Source organism: Molossus molossus, unplaced genomic scaffold (assembly GCF_014108415.1).
Source record: "Molossus molossus isolate mMolMol1 unplaced genomic scaffold, mMolMol1.p scaffold_m16_p_1, whole genome shotgun sequence".
NCBI classification, from domain to species: Eukaryota; Metazoa; Chordata; class Mammalia; order Chiroptera; family Molossidae; genus Molossus; species Molossus molossus.
Window position 1 is genome coordinate 132,003,193 of NW_023425344.1, and position 16,595 is coordinate 132,019,787.

The window sequence follows — 16,595 nt, forward strand, 5'->3', positions numbered from 1 at the left end:
GTTTCTCCTCTTTCCCTCCAGATACCTTCCTTCCTATGTCTCTTTGTTTCAACATTTTGGCTATCTCAGTGGGTTTTGGAGCTTTCCAAATTTTCCCTGTGGGTATTGTTGTTCCACTGGTTGTGGTTCCCTCTACTAGGTTTGGATGAGAGTGATAGGACCCACATTAAACACCACTATCAAGTCTTACTTTCCTGGGTAGATTTGCAGGCCAACAAAAGGTTCAGTTATCCTCTACCTTTTGCTTGCAGTCTATTAGTCTCAGTTACTTAATAAGACTCAATTTGTAGCCCTCAGCTGAATGAAAAATTGCTCAGGTGTAAACAGATTTCCAATGTGGGGCACTTGCTTGCTGTCAGACTCTATATGTTAATGAGCCTCAGTTCGCATTTCTTTGGCCTGGCCTGGTGATGCTGAATTACTGAGGGAGGGGTCGTTGCTTCTCTCCAGGGCTCTGGGAAGGGACTCTTTGAGTAATATGGCTACTGTTCTTTGAGGGAGTGATTCAGCACAAAACTCCCAGAGTCCTCGCCTCCAGCTCTCTCCTGATCCAGGAGCCCCAGACTCTCTCCACACAGTTCTAGTCCAGTCCACACTTCCTCTGCTGGAGCCCAAGGTGAGTGGCTGTAGCTGACTTGGTTCTTTTTAAAACCCTACTTTCTCAGTGGGAACTGCTGACAGCTAAAACAGCCCTTAGCTGCTGTCCATGGGCTTCCAGCCCGCCCTCTCGTGCCTCTGCAGTTCCTAGCAGGCTTGATTTAGAATCCTCTTTCTGTCCCTGGTTATACAGGTTCTCTCCAGCTGCTTTTCAATTGTTTTTTTTCCAAGGATTTGTCTTATTTTAGTTGTAATTCCAGTTTAGTCCTGGGAGATGGTCTGTGTAGCTTCCATTCTCTCTGCCGCCATTTTTCCTCCTCTCAATCAAATTTTAAACTACTAAGGGCAAATATAAAACCATATAGAAAAATCTTATCTGAAGGTTTGGCTTCTGGCACATTTGCATCTATGGGATAAAACCATGAATACCAAGTAAGTGAAAATAAAAGAGAAGTAGAGAGAGAGAAAATAAGGAGGAGGGAGAGCATGAAAAGAGGAGCAAGAGGAAGAAGAAGAGAGAAAGGAGGCAGAGCAGAATTCCCCCATAAACCAGTAAAACCCCATTGCAAAGAATGGGCTTAGGAATCCAACCATTTAAATTTGAACCCTGATTCTGTCACTTATAAGCTATGGGACCTCATTAACCCCCATTTCCTTCTGTGCAAAATGGACATCATAGCAGTAAATGCCCTAAAGGGGGACTGAATGAAAATGCTTATGAAGCCCCTTGAGTGCGGTCTTGCATGGTGCCTGGTCAGTCTGTGTCACCTATGTTGCTGGTACTACCTCCTGGCACTGAAGCTCATAGCTTTTTCTCAAAAGACAGGTTCTTATGTTCTCATTCAGAGACTACTGACTTTACTAAAGTGAGATGTTACCATCTTGCTTGGTTGGTTTTTACATACTGCAGCAGGGATATGGAGATGAGCACAGGAAGAGTGGCCAAGAACCATAAACAATTAGCATGAAACGTACCAAGGGAAGACAGAGCCAGCAGCACAGACGTGTGTCTGGAGAATGCATTGTGCACACTTGGCTATGTTTTAAAGCATCATAAGGACATAGTCAATGTGCATAACAGTGTCCCCCAGTTGGTATGAAAGGCTAAATTTCTTCCTCAGTCCAAGCACTTTCCATATTCAAAGCATTATGAAAGAGGTGGGGGTTATACAGGTGAATAAGATGCTTGTTTTAACAGAGCTTGCAACAAGTTAGGAAATCAATAATACAGCTTGGAAAGTTTCCATCTAAAACAGTTAAAATGAGCAAGAATCATGTGAAGGGGGGGGGGGGCTTGCAGAGGGGGAGTGTAGACAGCTTATTTCCCAACAGTATTGTGTAATGAGGTTACAGAATATGTCCTGCTGAGCACAGAGCAGGTGCTCACAAGTTGCTTGCCAATTGAATTGGTTTTGTTTTGCTTTTGCACAATACAATATGTAAAACCACCATTGTTTCTTCATTGGTAATTCATCTTCACCCCAAAGACCTGCTCCTTCTCTCACATTCCTTATTTCAAACCCTGGCACTGCTGTCCTGGTCCTGAGTGAGTCAGACCTAAGGTCTGGAACAGCCTTTAATTTCCCCTTCACCTAGAAACCTGCATTCAAGGTCTATGTAGTCTATACATTCCTTTTCTGTAGCAATTGTACATTTATCCCCTTATCTTCATTCCCACTTACACTCTGTCAGGTAATTCTTTTACACCCTGATGATTTTAGTGCCCCCATTTTCTCCAAATTCATTTCATCCTACACTCTGTGTTAAAATGTGGAGTCTGCCCAAGACCATCATACTTGAGAGAAGACACTGCACTGATAGCATCTTTCACAGATTCTGTGGGATATCATCAGAGACAAATTTCAACATTGAATTTTAATGAGGTTCAGAAAATAAGAATGAGAAATGGCCCCAAATGTCTCCACAATGGAGGGGTCTACGATGGCCACTCAAGTTGCCCTACCCAGAGGACAGGCATTAGGAACACAATGTAACATAATCACAGCCTACACAAGAACATTTTCTATGATTCCCGACGGCAGGTACCATATCTACTTATTTATCACTGTATCCCCACGTTCCTGGCATATAGTAGGTTACTTAATAACTTATAAATGAATGAATAAGTGTTCAATGAACAGCCACTTGGTAATCAACTATTATGACTATAACTTGTTTAGTGAATCTTTTATTGTTAGATAGTTAAGTATTCTTTTTTCTTCTTTGAATAATGCTGTCACAGAAGTCTTTATTAGTTAAAAATTGTACTTAGCTAAAAACCTGGTCACAGTAGCTTAACCACACAGAGTTTATTCTCTTCTTTAGAGGAACTCCAGATGTGGACAACTCTATGAAGTCATTAGGGACACAGTCTCCTTCTATCTTTCTGCTCCACCATCCTCAAGGTTACAAGATGGCTGCCAGAGTGCCAAACATTACAGCTGAACTTCTACACTGAAGGCAGAAGCCCCAGTTGATGTGTTTCAAAGGTCAATAAAATAATCTTGTTATTCAACAATAGCCAAATATAATATTTGGCAAAAGTTTTTAAATTATTTGTTAGTTCTGTCTTTCCAGTGGTTTCCCCCCCCCCCCGCAAAAAAGAGAATCTTTTTGATAAGCCACATTTTACCACTCTGTAGTAATTAATATCTCTGTACCACCAAGATGTAAACTTCATGAAAAAGACAGCAAGATATGCCACTTTCATTGCTTAGGACAGCATCCAAATGGGTGTGTTCAGAAAGTATCAAGTGGAGCTGACATGGTTCCATAGGAAGGAAAGTCTAGCTTTGTCCTAGAGAGGAATGAAGCAGACCCATTTTGTTTTCAGGTATCAGGTGCCCTTTGGTCCCCACTGTGGACTAAGTGTTGTCCTACTGGTGTCCTCTAAGTTGCTCTGTGGTATCTGCTCTGTGAACTACTTGTATCCATTCCTATGAGGTTTTTCTAAGTGTATTCCAGGCCAGAGTAAGCCATGCTCAGGATCAGAGGGAATTTCTCCTACTGTGGACTTTAAAAATGTGATGTTCCAGTCAATGAGAGTCAGGTTTCCACAAAAAATTTTAATTGTAGCTAATTCCTGGACAAGAGACAACATTTTTTTTTCCTGTGTGGCTTTTGTTTTGTCTTGTCTTTAGTAATGAAGCTCTAGTCAGAGTGAATAAACCCTTGAGGGGACAGTTTTTCCTTTCTTCTCTTTCTCATGTCACCTAACAAGAAGAACAAAGAACTTCAGGGTAAATGGAAGGTTTATGGAGACATTTAACTTTTCAAAATTTTCCAGAGCAGACTACAAACTACTCTAACTGATTCCAGTTGTGGGGTGATGTGAGTCTAGGCTTGGATAGTCCCCGCCAACCAGACTGGGTGAAGTTTAGCCAAGTATCCATGTGGTAGGTGTCCAGTGCATCATTTTTGATGGATTGACTGAGTCCTCTTTTGCCAAATCAAGCAGTTTCCAAAGTGAAAAAAATAATTGTGGCTCTTTCTCTTCCTGTGTTAAATAGTACAATTTGTATGATATTGCTAAGGTCCCTGGGACTTGCCTGAATGTCTTCCAGTGTAATCAAACCATCAATTGGCCCACACTTAGAGAATGTAGCAGGAAAGCAGAAAATATCATTTCTTTGATTTGATTCTCAGGCACTAATTAGTCTCCCTGAACTGCACGGGTTCTCCCATCTTCTTAATAGCAACAACCCAGTGTTTCTCAACCTGTGGGTCATGACCCCTTTGGGGGTCAAATAACCCTTTCACAGGGGTCACCGAAGACATAACAGTAGCAAAATTACAGTTATGAAGTAGCAACAAGAATAATTTTATGGTTGGGGGTCACCACAACATGAGGAACTGTATTAAAGGGCCATGGCATTAGGAAGGTTGAGAACCACTGATAGGAAGATAGGCCCTTACCATCACAAATGAATTTCTGCCTTTATAAGTTGGTGTTCTTCAAAGGAACTATATAATCAGAAATGGAATTCATGGAAAGTATATGCAATAGCATATTAAGAATTGGAAAATCTTAGAACCAGGTTCAGGTACACAAAAAAGCACTTCATCGTGGACTGGCCCAGGGAGAGCATTGCCATCGCTCTTGCTGGCCTGAGGCCTGCGCTTTGCTCTGTCCTCCCAGCAGTATCGCTCCTCCCCTGCCCTGGACTCTTGCTCAGCCACCCCGCCTCCGGCAGCAGTGGTTAGCTGGGCACCATTGTCTGCAGGGCCAGCTCTGTCTTCAAGGCCTAGCATGGAGAGTCTCTGAAGGGTGAAGCCAAGGTCACATGCCCACACACCTTGTGAGCGCTTGAGGACATGTTATTCTCTAGGATCCTACTAGTCACAAAAGAAAATGAATCTGGCATTATTGGCCTCTTCCTAAAACTCAAGGTGGCAGCGTTTTCCTCATATGGGAAGGGGCTCAGACACAAAGTTGACAAGAACTATAACAAATGTCCTCACTCCTTAACCAGATGCTGTCTTGACGTACCCCTGTTCTTTGGTCTATGAGCTCCTGCAGAAAGCAATGAGAGGCCAGTGAGAGGAGGCCAAGAAGACACAGCTGGCAACAGGATGCGCAGGGAGCACAGTGGTAGAAACTGGGGAAGGACACCAGACGGTGTGACTCCCGCACAGCACATGCAGCTCCCTCCCCTGTCAGGCACTCTATGCAAAATAAGCACTGAGGTGCCTGCGTGTCCACTGTGTGCCTAGTAACAGCCAAAGGCAAACAATAACTGTGTGTTCTTTGCTGGGCAGATTGGCCAGGTTGACACTTTTTGAAGGCCAACGTCATAGGGAGTTGCTTTGTTTTTGGTCTTAATAATGGCTTGGAAAGGAAGCAATGAAGCTTTAGATAAGATGATCCTATTTTTCTTAATGCTATTGATATTAATATTAATATCACAGTCTCATAGTGATAATTCTTAACCCTTTCTTTTATTATCACCCAATTTTTAATTTCTATGTATATATTCCAATATGACATATGAAACATCAGAAGCACCATTGAAGCCTCCAGAAAAGTAAGTCTTAGTACTTCTTGACCCACATTGCCACATTTCAGCAGATCAGGTGGACCATGTCACTGCAAAATGTTTGAATCAGCCACAGCCATGGCGACCCGGCCATGTCTCTGGCCTAGGCTTAGCACATAGATTCAATAAGCAGGTTTGCTCTTCACCCAGACAGCAGATCATCCTCTCAGCTTTTGCTTTTCCTAAAGAAATAGGTTTATTCGCTTATTCCTCACCCACAAGCATGTTGGCATTTCCTAGAAAAAAACTCTCCATTTTCTGTCTCACCTGGTAAGCCAGAAATATGCTCATTAAATTTGACATCTAGGTTCCCTGCCCAAGATACTCAAGCAAAGTCTGATCAGAACCAGCTGCCACTTTCCACAGAGCAAACCCTCCAGCCAGCTGATAGCGCTGTGTGACCTGGGTACTGTGTGAGGGAGGTAACGGGCACCTGAACAAATACATCCAGGTGGGGCTCTGCTTCCACCTTATAAACTTTAACTGCCTCCTGCTGGCTGGTAAAAAGCAGTTTCATTAGAATGAATGTGAAAAACCAGGGGATTCAAGAGCACAAACCAGTTTCTCCTCCTCCTCTCTCCTCTTTCACACCTCATACCACCTCCACTTCCTCTTCTTCCTCCTCCTCACCGCCTCTCCCTCCACCTCTCTCCTCCCAACCTTCGTGTCCCCTTCCTTTCTCCCAGCATTTCTCCTCTTCCTCTTTCTACCTCTCCCTTCATGCACAACTCTCTTTCCCATTTTTTCCTCCAGAAACTGTAGGTGCCATCTCCAGGTCTTTAAGCCTCGTTATATTTTCCAAATTTGACTCCTAGAAGCTCCATAGCCTGTTCCAGCTCATGCATTTCTTTTGGTCTGAATTCCTAACTCTCAGAGCACCGTGGGCTGCATCAATTCTCACCTGCAACCCGAGAGCCGCTTTGCGACCCCAGCGCAGAAAATCGTCTCCCACAGGATCCCACTATGCCACTCCCATGGTAACCAGCATCCCCTCCCTGCACCTAACTCCTCTTCTACCTACTTAGGGAAGTTGTCCATAGTGTTTGTCACTTATTTTGAGAAGATGGTGGGCAAGATTAGGGAACAGGGTGAGGGTAAAGGAAGCGTACAGGTCCACATGGTTCGGAGAGACTGTGCTTTGTGGGAGCTGAAGGTTAAAGAGTTTGGCTGCGTTTGGGACTCAGACCACAAAGATTAATATGTCAGTTCTGTTCAGGACCCAACCTTGACCGCTTGGATGACCACTCCTGTTGAAAGCCAGGTTCGGATCCATTCCGCACTGAGTGCTGCCATGGCTGTCGTTACTGGGGAGCCCTCACCAGCCCCGCCAGCCACTGCCCGCCTGTGTCCAGGGGCTGTGACCCTCAGCAGCAAGATGACGGGTGTTGAAGGAACTCAGTGTGGACGTGAGGGGTGTGTCCAAGACTTGGCCTGGCTTCAGGTGTTTTTCTTCCCACATGAGAATTGGCAGTTTCCACTGAGATCTTTTTAAAAATGTGCTTAAAGAGTTGGCTTTCTGCCTGATATTGTTGGAAGTCGCTGTCCCCTTCTCTCTGGGGCCACTTTTACCTTTGTGACTGGGTTTGGGTCCTAACCTTTCGTTCAGAGGAGTTATTTTTCACTTTACCCAAATCTTGCCTGAGGTGAGGTCCCAAACCCTGGGGGAGGGGCAGCAGTACCGGTTTGGAAGTCCACAAGGGAGGGTTTGGGATCTGGAGGCAGAGTCCGGCCTGGGATCCCAGGACACTCTGCAAAGCCATCTCTGCACAGTCCCGATGCCCTGGGCAGGCCTGTCGCGGTGTGGGGAGCGGCGTAGGCCTAGAGGAGGGCCGGGAGACCAGACAACACAGGGCTCCAGTCTTGACCTTGACATAACTAGCCGTGCAACCTCAGTCAAGGCAGGCCATCTCTCTTTGCCTGCATTTATTCCTCTGTAAATAGGGGGTAATTTGTCTCCTTCTTGGGGGTGATTTTCACGAGAGAAACTCTGCACAGTTCCCAACCCAGTATCTAGTCACAGTAGGCACTCAATAATGGACTCTGCTTAGAAAGCAGAAGGGAGAAAGCAGCAGGAAGCAGAGAAGGGGAAGGGAACTGGCAAAACTATCAGCAAAGTAAACAGAAAAATTAACCCTTTGCCCTGGTAAAATGCCTGTTTGCATGAGGGAGCCATAGCAGAAGACAGCTTTCTTCTGCTCCCACCCTGGCAGGTGTGGCTCAGTGGTTGAGCGTCATCCCATGCCCTGAGAGGTCCCGGTTCCATTCCCGGTTCCATTCCCGGTCAGGGCACATGCCCGGGTTTCAGGCTCCATCCCCATAGGGGGCATGTGGGAGGTAGCTGATTGAAGTTTGTCTCTGTCATTGGTTTCTTTCTCTCTCCCTCTCCCTTCCTCTCTCTCTAAAATCAATAAAAACATTTAAAAAAAGAAAAAGAAAGGAAGAAAGAAAGGAAGGAAGGAAGGAAGGAAGGAAGAAAGAAAGAAAGAAAGAAAGAGAGAGAGAGAGAGAGAGAGAGAGAGAGAGAGAGAGAAAGAAAGAAAGAAAGAAAGAAAGAAAGAAAGAAAGAAAGAAAGAAAGAAAGAAAGAAAGACACCGTTCCTGAAAGCAGTGGTGGTAATGCTGATAGCAATAGGAATAAGTAGCCTGATCCGTGAGAAATCTTGGAGCTGTCGTGAGAGTACTGCCAACCACCTCCCTGATGCAGAGTGTTTGAAGTGGAGGTTCTACTTTCTCCAAGGCAAACAGCATTTTCTGAGTTTGGAACTTGGAGCTGATGGTTGGGAGTGACAGGGTTATTTAAACATTTTTCTTTCCCTAGATGGAACATTCGTTCCCATCTCAACTCACAGGCTCCCGGAGAAGCATCTGGCCCTCTTGGAATTTCTCATAACAATTCCAGCTATTCCAGCTGTCACTTCCAAGCACCGCTATTTTCCTAACAAGGGTCGGAATGCCTGGGGTACTCCTTCACGCTGAGCCCACACCTCTGAGCTGAGTCAGGCCTGTGGAAAAAGTGGGGGTGGTGGAGCTGGGAACCCGCTCCAGCAGGAGCACCTCCCCTCCCGTTCCCATCCGAGGATGTGAGAATTCGGCTTTGAGCTGGCTGTGTAGGTGAGATTTTGCCTTTGAAGAACATGTCTGGTCCATTAAAAAAAGCCACGCCCTCCCCCCTTCCTCGTGCACTCTCTGACCCAGTGTAGTTTCCTTCAGCTGATCTCAACCAATAAGGTTGATTTCAAGTCTACCCATGTATTTTTAGACAAATTCTCCTCTGGATTGATTCTAGTGGCTTCGAGAAGACACGTTCTTACTAAAGCACTGTCTCTAGGCAGTGCGCATAGCGCGGATGGCACTGTGAAGTGAGGTGGGGGTGCTGCGTGGCTAAAGTTAATGCTCTTTCCTTCCCCTCTCCCTGGCAGGGTTCTAAATCTGTGTCTCCTTAGAAAGAAGACAGAGGAGGGCGTGGCCGACACTCAGGCACTCATCCGACAAGTCTTCTCTCGGAAATTTCAAACACAGCACTGCTATTTGTACCAGGCACGAGGCGCTGTGCTGGAGCTGAACGAGGCAGAGGAGACCTGTGCCTGGCCCCGCTAAGCACGCGCCTGCTGGGATGCCAGCGTCTTCAGCGTCAGCGACAGGACCCGGGGCTCCGTGGTGCTCCACGTCCCCAGGCCTGTGGGGAGTTCAGTGGCAGTCTTCTTTCTCCTGCAAACGGGAGGCCTGAGAGAACATCTGGCCCTGCTGCAGGCTCCTGACGATGACCAGGAAAGGAAGCAGGATGCAACCTACAGGTAAAAGATCCCATGGATTCATTACAAAAGTGAACAGCATTTTCCCCTGTTCTATTTCCTGCTTTTTATTCCCATCAGCCTCTCTCTGTCTCACTGTAAGTGAGAATGTCTTAAAATAGAATGTCTCTCTCTCATATCATGTTTCAATATCCCATCAAAAACACACAGGGGTATTGCATCCATTTGCTAAGGCTGTCAAAACAAAATGTCACAGACTGGGAGGCTTAAACAACAGAAATTTATTTTCTCAGTGTTTGCAGGCTGGAAGGTCAAGACCAAGGTGTAGGCAGGTTTGGCTCCTCCAGTGGCCTCTTGTCTTGGCTTGTAGATGGCCACCTTCTCGCTGCCCTCAGGGGGCCTTTTCTCTGCAAAGGTACCTTCCTGGTGTCTCTTCCTCTTCTTATAAGGACTTCGGAATTCCACCCTTATTATCTCATTTAGCTTTAACTGCCTCCTTAAAGGTCCTATCTCCAGACACAGTCACACTGGGGGTTGGGGTTCCTCATAAGCATTTTAGCGGAACACAAGACAATCCATAACAGATATTAAGCAGCAACTTCCAGAATGTACTCTCAAATAGGTGCACAGATTCCTGAACTCACACATCAACACAGCCAACCCACAGAGGACACCTGCCCGTGGGTGTGAGGGTGTCCTCGCGGAGGCCGCAGGGCACCGAGCTGGAGGCCCTCGGGATCGTGGAGACACTGCCACCCTGACAGCGCCGAGGTGTTGGCGGTGGGGACACACGGCAGGAGGTCCAGTAACTCCAAACACTGGGTGTTTGCCCTCTTCACCCCATATCCTGAATGACATTGGGATTGGGAAAGTAGGCCAGTGAAGAAACATTCCTGGAATTGGACAGAGAAGGGACAAGAAGGATCAGAGACCGGCCATTCCCATCCTTTGACCTGCCCCTTCCTCCTCCCAAGGACTCGACGTGCCTTGAACAGGTAACTAAAACCCCGAGAGAGGAGATGCTTCCCCACCAGCCTCGGGTCTGGGACCCACCAAGTCAATGCGGCCCCCTCCCTGAGGGCACCCAGCTCCGTGTGCTGGCTGCAGGATGCCCTGGGAAGGCTCTGGAGGAGAGGAAGGCAAGGCCTTGCAGAGCTCTCCAGTGGCGTGGTGACTGCACCTCGGCGTCCTGCATGGGAATCCTTGAAGCCGTGGAGGCCCTGGGAGGTGCTGCCTAGAGCTGGTTGTCAAAGACATTCTCCTGGACACACCCTGGAGGGTTGCTGCCTTGGGGAAAAGGAATCAAGTGGAAAGAAATCGAACTGTGCCCCTCCACGCCCTGCTGCAGCGGGGCCTAAGACAAGCGCCTGGCTGGCTGCGGTGCTGATGGCCAGCAGGTGGTCATTTCAGTCTGTTAAGGGCTGACATGCAGTGACTTCTGGTCATCACATGGTCTCCTGAAGGGGGAAAATGGTGAAGTCTCACAAAACATTGAGACAACTGTCTCAGGAACAATGTCTTCAACCTCCCTAAGAACCTCAGCATGACTCTGATAGCAATGCTCCCTAATCCTCCTGTTTTCTCACAGTTTCTTCTTCTCTCTCACTTCCAAAGGTCAAATCCTAATGGAGCCCCCTTGTCACTCAGCAAACGCCAAAGTCCTCATAGTGACCTGCAGAGTGCTGGGTCCCTGGTGCCGCTCTGAGCACATTGTGTACAGTTGTCGCTCTGGCCCAGCCTGGTCTAGAGCCTGTCTCCTTGCCGTCTCCGATGTCAGGTGTGCACCCTCTCAGGAACCTTCGCTCTTACCGTGTCCTCCCCCTGAAGGCTCTTCCCCCAGATATCCGCAAGGCCCCTCCCGTATTTCCTCAGGTCGCATTCAGATGTCCTCTTCTGGGCTGGGCTTCCCCAGCCCCCTGTCTGAAATTGCATGTCCATTCCTCTGCTCCCGATCTCCTTGTCCTGCTCTATTTTCCTCGCTAGGACTTCATACAATCTAGCATCTGTGTATTTTACTTATTTAATATGTGTCTTTCCCTCCACTAGAATATAAACTCCATATCTAATTGATCCCTGGCAATATCTCCATGGCCTAGAATAGTGCCTGGCAGATGGATAAATAGTTGCTGAATAAATGCATTCCATTAAGTTAAAGTTCCTTTTTCTCTGTGTCCAGAGGAGAAAACTGGCATCATGGATGGAATACATTGTGGGTTTGGATGATCTTGGCCCACCAGGGTGGACCACAACCTAACAATTTCTAGGGAAGGAGCATGGACAGACCTTGCAAAACTGGGGTTGAGTAAGAAATATAACACATTCCATTTGTCTGCATCTCAACTTGGTTTCTGTTTCCATATCTCATGTTGCTAAAATGAAAACTCATCCTGTCTTTTCCCTGAGATTGTAAACCACACCAAGTTTCAGGGGATTAATGTTACACCATTATGCCACTGGGTGGACAGTATCCAGCCTAGACTGTCACCTGCTCATAGAAAGACCTCCTAGAATATATGGCATCTCAGCTGGGCCTTTGTTCTCAATCCACACAAGTATCTGAAGTGAAATCCTTTGTTCCCCCCTTGCAGTCCCGAGTTCTGGTGGCTTTGTCACTTCCACAGAACTCAAAGACACATACAATGTTGCTACCTCTGCTTCCTGCTGGAGCTCAGACATTTCTAAGAGATGACAAAGCCCAGGCTATACCTACTCACAGCCAGCTGCTCCCTCCCCAGGCCCTGCCTGGGACTCAGAGGGCCAGACCCCACCCAGCTTTCTGAGATCTACCAAGGTCTAGTCATCTCATAACTTCTTCTCTATTAAACAGAGTTTTGTCTGGCTGGGAGCAGAAGGAGAAGTCAGAGAGATTTGAGAAATAAGGAGCATTCCAAGTGCAGTTGTTGGTTTTGAAGATGAAAGAGCTGTGTGAGAAGACTCGTCCTCCAGCTGAAAGGACCAGGATTCTGCCAATAACTTGAATAAGTTCAAAAGCAGATTCTTCCCAGCGTTCTGGACAAGAGCCCAGCCTGACAAACCCTTGGTTTCAGCTGTGAGATTTTGAGCAGAGGACCCAGATGAGCCCACCCAGTCTTCTGACCTACAGAACTGTGAGCTAATAAATGACTGTTGTTTTAAGCCACTAAGTCTGTGGTAATTTGTTATGCAACAACAGAAAATGAATGTGGGGACAAAAGTAAAAGTGCCTGACACTGAGAAAGCACTTAATACATTTTATGTAATTTCCTCTCCCTTTGGTTCCTATGTTTTATAGATATACCGTGGCACCCCGCATGCTTTCTACCTTTCCCAGCCTTTCTTGCAGTTAAATTGAGGCCAGAACACTAATTTTGGCCAATAGACCACAAATGGAAGTGATATGTGTCATTTCTGAGCTGAGGCAATTGTAAACTGGGACACTTCATCCGCCTGTCTCTTCCCTTGCAGCTGCACGAGACTGAGTTCCATCCACAGGCCCTGAATGCCTGTGTGGATCCAAGTGCCCTGCCAACCTGCATTTCTCATGTTATAGATTTATCTCTGTTGCAGTGAGTCTTCACCTAACTGGTATACACGCACTCACCCCAAGGACATTGCTAGCAAAGCTTACAAAACAAAGTAGAGAATTCTTTATGTTTTAGTTCCTTTAAATATCATCTTCTCTAGTGTAGTTAATTTTTTTGTTGTAAGTCACTAGTTATTGACAAAGAGGTCAGAGAAAAGCATTTGGAAGCATTGCCAATAGAAAAATAAAATAGAGCCATCACTAAACTAAATCATCGGGGGAAATATTTGATTAATAATGTCTCCATAGATGTTTTCCTACAGCCCTGAATTTCTTCCAAAGAGTCAGGCCCCTATGTAGAAACTGTGGCATTTCTGGCCTATCAACAGTGTTTGATGGCCAGATCCTTGGCCTGAGTACATACTGCCCCACAGTAACACGTGCTGTTTACATCCTCTCCCCAAGTGTTTGGTTGTCTCTGTCTCCACTCCTCTCCCATGCCATTCTGAGCTCCACACAGGCAGTGACCTTCTAGGAGGTCAAACAGGTCAATCCACTTCCTGCTTAAAAGCTTTGGGAAAAGTCCAAACTCCTGTCCACAGCACAGAAGGATTTGTACATCTTGCTTGCTCACTCCCCGACCTCATCTCAGGCACAGTTCACGTTGGCTTGTCTTCCTAAAGCTACTTTGGCCTTTTTCTATTCCTCATTTACACCTCAGAATGTGCATGTAATTCCCTTTGCCTCGAGTCCTTGGGCCTCCCTTTCCCGTGGCTGGTTCTGCCTAACTCCTCATTTAGGCACTCAAAGTGGTACCGTTCCTCGGTTTAAATGGTACCACTTTTGAGAGCTTTTCCCTCTCTATCCTGTCGCTATCCCTTGCTGAGCCCTGCATTCTCAGTATGAACCCTAATCTGTTTCTAGACATTTTGACAATTTATAATTACTTTGCTTGTTTATGTGTTTGTTTTTTTTCTTTTCCCATTAGAATGTAAGCTCGATGAGAGTTTCAGGATGCTGAAGGTTCTGAGATTTTACTTACGAGCTAATAAGCTGGCCTGTCACAGTTAAATGAATGCTGGCAGAAGACACAAGACTCCTGGATCAGAGCCAAAGGACTTTACAGCACAGGAAGTGGCTTATGCATCAGTTCTCCTTGCTTCCAAGTGCAGATGGAGATGTCCAGATGGATGCTGCACATGAAGGAGGTTGGCACTGCAGCTGAGGAACCCTGTGCTAGGGAATCCCAATTGTTTCCAGTGGGATGCAAGTGAACCTGATCTTGGCCTTGGAGGGAGTCTTCTGTCTGACACTATAAACCAACTACCATTTTCTCTGGAAGAGGATTCTCTTTCTATCTTCCAGACTATTTGCTAAATAAGCATCCTTGAAAAGATAATGCCTGTACTAACAAGAGGTACAGAAATGTGAGAGACCCTAGAGAACTATCTCCTGACAGAGGGCAGAGATCACGACTATGCTGTTCGCTGCTCCTTCCCCTCAGATCAGTCAGCATTCTCAGTTATAAGCCACAGAAACTGAACCACTGGGGCTGCATCAGCCAAGCAGAATTAGTTCCTTTTTCAGAAGCAGAAAGTATTATATAGGCTAGCAGTGGGCCTATGAAAATGCATCTTTTTTATTGATTTCTTCATCTTGAAATTCCATTCTGATTTGCCTTGGCTTGGTTTTGCTGGAAGAATTAGATAAAGTACTTTTTAAACTAAAAATAGACGTGATGGAACAAGGTTGTCTCTGTGAGATACTTGAGTACTGTAGTAGGAAATCACATTTTTATTTTTTGTGAATCTGAGGATATTTTTCTATCTAGAGTGGAAGGGAAGGAGGGAGAGAGAAAAACACTGATGTGAGAGAGACACATTGATTCGTTGCCTCCCACATGATCCCAACTGGCGCCAGGGATTGAACCTGTCATCGAGGCATGTGCCCTTGACTAGAAATCTAACCGGAGACCCTTTGGTCTGTGGGCCAATGCTCTAACCTCTGAGCCAAAACAGCCAGGGTGGAAATCACATTTAAAAGACAACTCCTATTTCAGAAACTCCAAGGTTAAGACAGATACTATATAGGAGGGAGAAAGAGATCCACCAAACAAAATAACTGGGGGAGTGGCAACAAGAATAAATGGTGTTTATCTCTGCTTTATTTCAATATTCAGGACCTGAGGTATCTTCTTGGGCAGGTCATCAAACATAAAGCCAAAGTCTGACTACAAAAAATTTACCCAGTCCCCCATGTCTTACATCCAACCAATCACAAAGTATTGTCAAATGTTCTCTGCAAGTTTTCCACAAAGCTGTCCCCTTACGCCCACCACTTCGGTGCCCACCCGAGTTCAGACCACCATTGTCTCCCTCTTGGATTGTATTCGCCTTGTAGTAGATTTTCTGCCTTCAATTGTTCACACTTAATCATTGGAGTTCTTTCTAAATGCGATTCTGATCTTGTCACTCCTCTTTTTAAAACTTTTCAGTGATTTCCTATTTTTCTTAGGATAAAGCTCTAACTTAAAGTGGCTATGAGACCCTCCCTTTTTTGGTGATGTCTACCTCTCCCACCTCATTTTGATGGTCTCTTCCCCTTATCCTCCTTATTTCAGCCACAATAATAGTGTTTTCCTATGCAAGAATTCCTTCTCACCGCAGGTCGACGCTCTAACTGCTGAGCCAAACCGGCCAGGGCAAAAAGATATATATTATTTTAAAGAACTTGTTACTTTTTTTTACCTTTCTTGCTGTTCTTTGGAAGTTAGTTTAGGTTGAGACCCCAACTGGCAATTCTTCTTAGAAATATGCTTGAGAAACACATCTACTTCTAGTCACCCAGAAGACCTGGGGGAGGGGACTGGAGGGCAGCAGGAGAAAACAATAGTTTGGACTGAATCCATGCTAAATCTTTTTAATCAAGTCAGCTTCTGACTCAGCACCCCAGCAGGAGGCATCACTCTTATTCTGAACTCTGTGACAGTGTTTTCACTGATAGGACCTGTTATTATTCAACTTAAGGTTTTATTATTTTTATTTTTAAATTTTTTTATGGAACTCTGTTTCTAGGACAAATTATATTTATTTACTTATTTAAATCATTTTTTATTTTTTAACCACAGTTGACATACAATATTATTTTAGTTGCAGGTGTACACCCCAGCGATTAGATATTATATCACTCACTAAGTGACCATCCTGGTAAGTTTCGTGCCCATCTGACACCATACATAGTTATTAAAATATTATCGCTATACTTTACATCTCTATCACTATTCTGTAACTATGGATTTGTACTTTTTAATCCCTTCACCTTTTTTCACCCATCCCCCCAACCTTTCTCTTATCTGGAAACCACCGATATGTTCTCTGTATCTATTGAGTCTGTTTCTGTTCTGTTTATTTGTTTATTTTATTTCTGAGATTCAATTTTTATAATGTATTTATTGCCCTTTTGTTACCAGTGGGGGTGGTCTCTGTGTCCCTACTTGCTTCTGGTGGAAGTGGAGCTCTTGGGGGGCTGCAAGAGTAATCCTGAGGCCCCATGGCAGGATGAGATATCATGAAAAGCTTTATTGATGATGTAACATTAAGGGGCTCCAAACTCCCATCTCCCTTCATTCCACCATAGAAAAAGTCCCATTTTGTCTTCAGCAGGGCTAAGATCAAAGCCACTGCCCAGAGTCTTCACTCCATATTCCAG

At 45.5% G+C, this 16,595-nt stretch overlaps 1 long non-coding RNA gene across 1 annotated transcript; it reads left to right on the forward strand.

The window, feature by feature from the left end:
- Window positions 1-12,235: 12,235 nt before the first annotated feature.
- LOC118624570 lies at window positions 12,236-16,091 on the forward strand. The gene is made up of 3 exons (XR_004958395.1): window positions 12,236-12,492; window positions 13,876-14,095; window positions 16,037-16,091. It is a non-coding gene; the product is annotated as an uncharacterized LOC118624570 (long non-coding RNA).
- The last annotated feature ends 504 nt before the right edge of the window (window positions 16,092-16,595 follow it).